Genomic DNA, 7723 nt, shown 5'->3' on the forward strand with positions numbered 1-7723 from the left:
AGAATGTTGTGCCTGACAAAGGATTTGAGAAGCTACTAAAAATATTGAAGAAGAAGCTTCCAAAGGATAACGAATTGCCCGACAGTACGTACGCATCAAAGAAGGTCGTATGCCCTCTAGGATTGGAGGTGCAGAAGATACATGCATGCCCTAATGACTGCATCCTCTACCGCGGTGCGTACGAGGATTTGAACGCATGCCCGGTATGCGGTGCATTGCGGTATAAGATCACACGAGATGACCCTGGTGATGTTGACGGCGAGCCCCCCAGGAAGAGGGTTCCTGCCAAGGTGATGTGGTATGCTCCTATAATAGCACGGTTGAAACGTCTGTTCAGAAACAAAGAGCATGCCAAGTTGATGCGATGGCACAGAACGGACCATAAGAAATACGGGAAGTTGAGAGCACCCGCGGACGGGTCGCAGTGGAGAAAAATCGAGAGAAAGTACCGGGCTGAGTTTGCAGATGATCCAAGGAACGTATGGTTTGGTTTAAGCGCGGATGGCATTAATCCTTTCGGGGAGCAGAGAAGCAATCACAGCACCTGGCCCGTGACTCTATGTATGTATAACCTTCCTCCTTGGATGTGCATGAAGCGAAAGTTCATTATGATGCCTGTTCTCATCCAAGGCCCTAAGCAACCCGGCAACGACATTGATGTGTACCTAAGGCCATTAGTTGAAGAACTTTACAGCTGTGGAATGGAAACGGTGTACGTGTGTGGGATGAGCACAGACAGGAGGAATTTAACCTGCATGCGTTGTTGTTTGTAACCATCAATGATTGGCCTGCTCTCAGTAACCTTTGAGGACAGACAAACAAGGGATACCACACATGCACGCACTATTTAGCTGACACCGAAAGTATATACCTGGACAAATGCAGGAAGAATGTGTACCTGGGGCATCGTCGATTTTTTCCGACCAACCCTCAATGTCGAAAGAAAGGCAAGCATTTCAAAGGGGAGGCAGATCACCGGAAGAAGCCCGCCATGCGTACCGGTGATCACGTACTTGCTATGGTCAATGATTTACACGTAATCTTGGGAAAGTGTCCCGGCGGACTATCTGTTCCGAATGACGCTGAGGGACGTGCACCCATGTGGAAGAAGAAATCTATATTTTGGGACCTACCCTACTGGAAAGACCTAGAGGTCCGCTCTTCAATCGACGTGATGCACGTGACAAAGAACCTTTGCGTGAACCTGCTAGGCTTCTTGGGCGTGTATGTGATGATAAAAGATACACCGGAGGCACGGGAGGACCTGCAACATTTGCACGAAAAAGACGGCATGCCTCCAAAGCAGTATGAAGGTCCTGCCAGCTACGCTCTTACCAAAGAAGAGAAGGAAATCTTCTTTGAATGCCTGCTCAGTATGAAGGTCCCGTCTGGCTTCTCGTCGAATATAAGGGAATAATAAATATGGTCGAGAAAAAGTTTCAGAACCTAAAGTCTCATGACTGCCACGTGATTATGACGCAACTGCTTCCGGTTGCATTGAGGGGGCTTCTACTGGAAAACGTTCGATTAGCCATTGTGAACCTATGTGCATTCCTCAATGCAATCTCTCAGAAGGTGATCGGTCCAGAAATCCTACCAAGGCTAAGGAGTGATGTGGCGCAATGTCTTGTCAGTTTCGAGCTGGTGTTCCCACCATCCTTCTTCAATATCATGACGCACGTACTAGTTCATCTAGTCAACGAGATTGTCATTCTGGGCCCCGTATTTCTACACAATATGTTCCCCTTTGAGAGGTTCATGGGACTCCTAAAAAATATGTCCGTAATCTTGCTAGGCCAGAAGGAAGCATCTCCATGGGCCATCAAAAAGAGGATGTCATTGGGTTTTGTGTTGACTTCATTCCTGGCCTTAAGAAGATTGGTCTCCCTCAATCGCGGTATGAGGGGAGACTGACTGGAAGAGGCACGCTTGGAGGGGACTCAATAATATGTAGGGACGAGCATTCTTAGTCTCAAGCACACTACACAGTTCTACAGAACTCTACCTTGGTGACCCCGTATGTCGATGAACACAAGAACAGTCTGCGCTCCAAACACCCGGAGCAGTGTGACGACTGGATTACATGTGAACACATCAGGACTTTCGGCAGTTGGTTGGAAACACGTCTCAGAGGTGACAACACTGTTTCTGATGAGCTGTACTCGTTGTCCAGGGGACCAGCTTCGACTGTATTGACTTACAAAGGATACGAGATAAATGGGAATACATTTTACACGATTGCCCAAGATCAAAAGAGCACCAACCAAAACAGCGGTGTCCACTTTGATGCAGCAACCAATAGGGGAAAGGACATATATTATGGTTACATAGTGGACATATGGGAACTTGACTACGGGCATGATTTTAAGGTCCCTTTGTTTAAGTGCAAATGGGTCAATCTGTCAGGAGGCGGGGTACAGGTAGACCCACAGTACGGAATGACAACAATGGATCTGAACAATCTTGGGTACACAGACGAACCATTCATCCTAGCCAATGATGTGGCGCAGGTTTTCTATGTGAAGGACATGTCTACCAAACCGAGAAAAAGAAAAGATAAGGAAGCGAATACATCATACGATGAGCCAAAGTACCACATAGTTCTTTTAGGAAAAAGAGACATCGTGGGATTGGAGGACAAGACAGACATGTCTGAAGATTATGAAAAGTTTCATGAAGCACCCTGTTAAGCGATGAAGAATATCCATGGTTACAGCGCAATAAGCAAAGGACACAAGCGAAGAAAAAGTGAAGACTTTCTCTCCACAACTATTATGATGATGCCTTTTATCTAGAATATCACTGCAGTTACATGTGAAGAAATGAAATGCCTTTTGTAACAGACGAGTTTCCGTATGAAACCCTGATACTTCGAAAGAGATTGTCCGTTTTGTACACGAAGTGCATCCAGTTTTTGCCGTAACCCTCTCAACTTTTTAGCACATGCTATGTGGGTGAAATGATGATACCATGCCAACTTTCAACCTTTTCAGAGTTCATTTGAAGTGCTTTTCAATTTCAGGGTCATATAGCTCAAAAAATCAGTAAATGCATGAAAAATAACAAATGAAGTCAGAAAGGGTTGAAAATTAATGATGTGGCTTTGAATGGTGCATTTTGAACACACAAAAAGTCTGGAGTTCAAATAAGTTCAAAAAATGAAATCCCTTTGTAACAGATGAGTTTTCGTCCGAAACCCTAATACTTCGAAAGAGATTGTCCATTTTGTACACGAAGTGCATCCAGTTTTTCCCGTAACCCTCTCAACTTTTTAGCACATGCTATGTGGGTGAAATGATGATACCATGCCAACTTTCAACCTTTTCAGAGTTCATTTGGAGTGCTTTTCAATTTCAGGGTCATATAGCTCAAAAAAATCAGTAAATGCATGAAAAATAACAAATGAAGTCAGAAAGGGTTGAAAATTGATGATGTGGCTTTGAATGTTGCATTTTGAACACACAAAAAGTCTGGAGTTCAAATAAGTTCAAAAAATGAAATCCCTTTGTAACAGATGAGTTTTCGTCCGAAACCCTAATACTTCAAAAGAGATTGTCCATTTTGTACACGAAGTGCATCCAGTTTTTCCCGTAACCCTCTCAACTTTTTAGCACATGCTATGTGGGTGAAATGATGATACCATGCCAACTTTCAACATTTTCAGAGTTCATTTGGAGTGCTTTTCAATTTCAGGGTCATATAGCTAAAAAAATCAGTAAATGCATGAAAAATACAAATGAAGTCAGAAAGGGTTGAAAATTGGTGATGTGGCTTTGAATGGTGCTTTTTGAACACACAAAAAGTCTGGAGTTCAAATAAGTTCAAAAAAATGAAATCCCTTTGTAACATATGAGTTTTCATCTGAAACCCTCATACTTCGAAAGAGATTGTCCATTTTGTACACGAAGGGCATCCAGCTTTTCCCGTGACCCTCTCAACTTTTTAGCACATGCTATGTGGGTGAAATAATGATACCGTGCCAATTTTCAACCTCTTCAGAGTTCATCCGAAGTGCTTTTCAATTTCAGGATCATTTAGCTCAAAGAATGAACTAATATAAAAAAGAATGAACTAGAAAACTTTTATGAAACTCTAATAGCAAAAATAATAAACTAAAATTTATGTAACTAAAATTATTAAAGTATTTTCTGTTCTAAACATTAAAAGCAAAAAGAATTTTAATAAAGAACTTTTTTTGTTAGAAACTTTAATAGCAAAAAGAATTATCATAAAGTTTTTTGTTAGAAACTAAAATAACAAAAACTGTTTTTGAATATAATGATAAAACATAGTAATATTAAATAGTAGGAAAAAGAATCACTCCAAAATCTATTTTTATAGTAAAGTTAATCACAAACTAGTGATTCACAGAGAAAGTTTATATTTTTTTCTTATCTAAAAGCAAAAAGAATTAAAAAATAAAGCAAAAAACAAAAGAAAATAAATAATGCAAAAAAACAGAAAAACTGAAGAATAAATAAATAACTGCCACCTATTGGGCCACCACGGCTTGAATACGACTAGAAACCCATCCATGGGCCAGGATTCAGGCCCGCAGAAGGCCCAGTAGGCCCACAGGCCGCATAGTGTGAGATTAGGCCCGTAAGCCTGCATTTGAGAGGAGCTCGAGAGGGCAGCCGCGGTGGGGCTTATAAACCACTCTGAGCTCCTCTCAACTAGCGAGGTGGGACTAAACTTTTGGCCGCGGGCAGCGCAAGGCCTATGGTCCCGGTTGGTGGCACCAACCGGGACTAATGGTGGGCTTTGGTCCCGGTTGGTGGCACCAACCGGTACCAATGCCCCCCGTTAGTCCCGGTTGGTGCCACCAACCGGGACCAAAGGTCTCTGTTTCCCGCCCTTTGGGCTGCTGAAAAGAGACCTTTGGTCCCAGTTGGTGGCACCAACCGGGACTAAAGGGGGGCATTGGTCCCGGTTGGTGCCACGAACTGGGACCAATGCCTCGTCTATATAAGCCAGCACTTGTGAAAATTTCGTTTCTGTTCTTCTTCCACTGCCCCGACGACGCCGCCAGCCTGCCCCTCTGCCCGACGACGCCGCCGGCCTGCCCCTCTGCCCCGACAACGCCGCCAGGCTGCCCCTCTGCCCCGACGACGCCGCGCCCTGCCTCCGACGCCCTCGTCGCCGCGCGCGCCCCTGCCCCGACAACGTCGCCGCACGCCGCCCCTGCCCCGACGCGGTCGCCCGCGCCGTCACCGCCCCGGTCCGCGCCGCCCCTGCCCCGATGCCGTCGCCGCACCGCCCCTCGCCGTCACCGCCCGGGTCCGCGCCGCCCCGCGCTACGGTCCGGCCGGCCTCCTCTGTTCATATATGCATTTTTTTCATATATGTTGATGATGATATGATGATGTTTGTTTTTTTCATATATGTATTAATTTTTTTATTTAAGTTGTTACTAGATATTGATTTTAGGTTAGTGCATTTTAGGTTAGTGCATTTAGTGCATTTTAGGTTTGTTGTACTGTTAGTGCATTTTAGGTTAGTACATTTAAGATTAGTGGAGAGGAAAAAGTAAAATAAGGAAAAGGAAGAAAAGAGGAAGAAGGAAGAAGGAAGAAGAAGAAAAAGCAAAGGAAAAAGGAAAATAAGAAGAGGAAGAAGGAGAAGAAGAAGGAGAAGAAGGAGAAGAAGAGGAGAGGAAGAAGAGGAGAAATAAATAAGAAGAGGAAGAAGAAGAAAAAAAGTTGTCGAGGATCGTCGAGGGGTCGAGGGTCGGGAACTAGGGTAGAGGGTCATGATATTCGGAAGGCTCTTGCCGAACGTTGTACCAAAAAGCGAATTATCCTATCTGGGACTCTGTTCCAAAACAACTTTCGAGAGCTTCATACCATCATGCCTCTGTTACTTTCACCTAATGATGAAGACATGGTTTTGTTGAATCCTTTGACACTACACAAATGTGACATGAGGGGATCGAGGTTCGGGAACTAGGGTAGAGGGTCGTGGATCACCGAGCGGTCGAGGGTCGTGAACTAGTGTAGAGGGTCGAGGGTCGCCGAGGGGTCGAGGGTCGTCGAGGGGTCGAGGGTCCAGATTTATCAAGAATGCCCCCATTATGGATGTGCACAAGTTGATCCAATTTTTTTTCTGATCTCATATATATATATATATATATATATATATATATATTCTTCTATTTGTCACGTTGTCCGTCAAAGTATTGAAGAAATCCATAGCTTCATCATTAGCTGGAAGTAACAGGCGTATGATGCTACGAAGCTCTTCAAAGTTGTTTTGGAACGTAGTTCCTGATCGAATAATTCACCTTTTGGTACAAATTTTAGCAAAGGCCTTCCAAATAGCGATATTCAGAAGGCCCTTGCTGAACTTTGTACCAAAAAGCAAATTTATTCTATCGGGAACTCCGTTCCAAAACAACTTTGAAGAGCTTCGTACCATTATGCGCGTGTCATTTCCGGCTAATGATGAAGTCATGGTTTTCTTGAATTCTTTGACACTAGGCAAAAGTGACATATCGAAGGGTAGATGAGATCAGGAAAAATATGGACCATTTTCTGCACATCCAGAATGGTGCCATTTTATTAAATCCCTTGTCAATCTGGACGTCAGACAATCATGAGAGATGCGGTCCGGCCCAAACCCTAGAAGCGTTGCCGAGGCCACCCAAATTTACCATGTTAAAAGAGCGTTGTCGTCGAGGCCACCCCAAACCCTAGAAGCGTTGCCGAGGCCACCCCAAACCATAGAAGCGTCGAGGCCACTAATATGATTCCTTGTTGTGATTAGCTAGCTAGGTATACATTTGCCACTAATATATCCATCTGTCATGTTTGTATATTAATTGCCATGTTGTAATATTTAAAGAAACTACGGAGCACCGAGACTTGGAAGCAGAACAGGTGTTGGGGGGCATAATCCTCGGCGGAGGTGATGTCTTGTCGTATCTCAACGACACCAATGGTCTGGAAGGAGAGGGTGAAGCAGGCTACGGTGATCGAACAATGGAGGAGGAAGGACATGATTATGATGGCTCCGATGACCGAATGCCGGTGGAAGAAGGAGACCGTGATGACGGCTCTGGTGACAGAACGGGGTCCGGCCAGGTATATATATTAATTAAGCCTGTGCTGACTAGCTAATTGATGAATTAATTGTTTTGGTATGTACACATATTAACTCTCTTCTTTCTTCTTTCCTAGCCCTCCAGATCGAGCCAAACTTCGGTAACGAGACGAGGCCCGAAGAAAAGGTTGCGCCAGGATGAAAGGTTCATGATCACAGTAATCGCGGGCGATGGCCAACCGATTGAACCCAAACGGACCAAGGAAGCATTTTCTGCTCAGTGCGGGGTTCTTTTTAGGGACATGATCCTGATCGGCATCCACCAATGGTATAAGCCTAAGAAAGAAGGCCCTCAAGTGTCTTATGTCAATGATAGGCAGAAAGATGATCTTTGGACCACACTGAAGGCAAATTTCACCCTACCGCCAGAGGAGGAGCCGGAGAAGCCAGTTATAGAGTCATTGGTCAAGGCTCATGCTCTTAAGAAGATGGCAGATCTATTCAGGAGGTGGAAGGATGAGTTGAAATCAACATTTGTCGACAAAGGGAAGACTCCAGAATTCACCGGCCGATTTGAGAAGATAAGAGATCAATGGCCCGCATTTGTGGCCTACAAGACATCGAAGAAGAGTAAGAAGATGTCAGCAACAAACAAGAAAAATGCAGCAAAGAAGGAGCTTCA

The sequence above is a fragment of the Aegilops tauschii genome, chromosome 3 (assembly GCF_002575655.3).
Source record: "Aegilops tauschii subsp. strangulata cultivar AL8/78 chromosome 3, Aet v6.0, whole genome shotgun sequence".
Lineage (NCBI taxonomy): Eukaryota > Viridiplantae > Streptophyta > Magnoliopsida > Poales > Poaceae > Aegilops > Aegilops tauschii.